Raw genomic sequence first — 231 nt, 5'->3', positions numbered from 1 at the left:
GAGAGGGTGAAACCAAGTTTCTCCTCGGAGCCATGGATTCTGAACCTCTGTCTAACATACTTTGGGCATGTGGCCAGGAGAGACTGGTCATTGGAGAAGAACATCATGCTTGGAAGGGTAGAGGGACAACACAGGAGAGGAAGACCCCAGATGAGATGGACTGATACAGTGTCTGGGGCAATGTGGGTTGTTAGTGTGTTGGAATTAGTGAGACTGGCTCAGGACAGAGCA

Source organism: Elephantulus edwardii, unplaced genomic scaffold (assembly GCF_000299155.1).
Source record: "Elephantulus edwardii isolate Elephantulus edwardi_28Jun2011 unplaced genomic scaffold, EleEdw1.0 scaffold00069, whole genome shotgun sequence".
NCBI classification, from domain to species: Eukaryota; Metazoa; Chordata; class Mammalia; order Macroscelidea; family Macroscelididae; genus Elephantulus; species Elephantulus edwardii.
The sequence above is the reverse complement of the archived record's forward strand: the minus strand, read 5'-3'. Positions refer to the sequence as shown.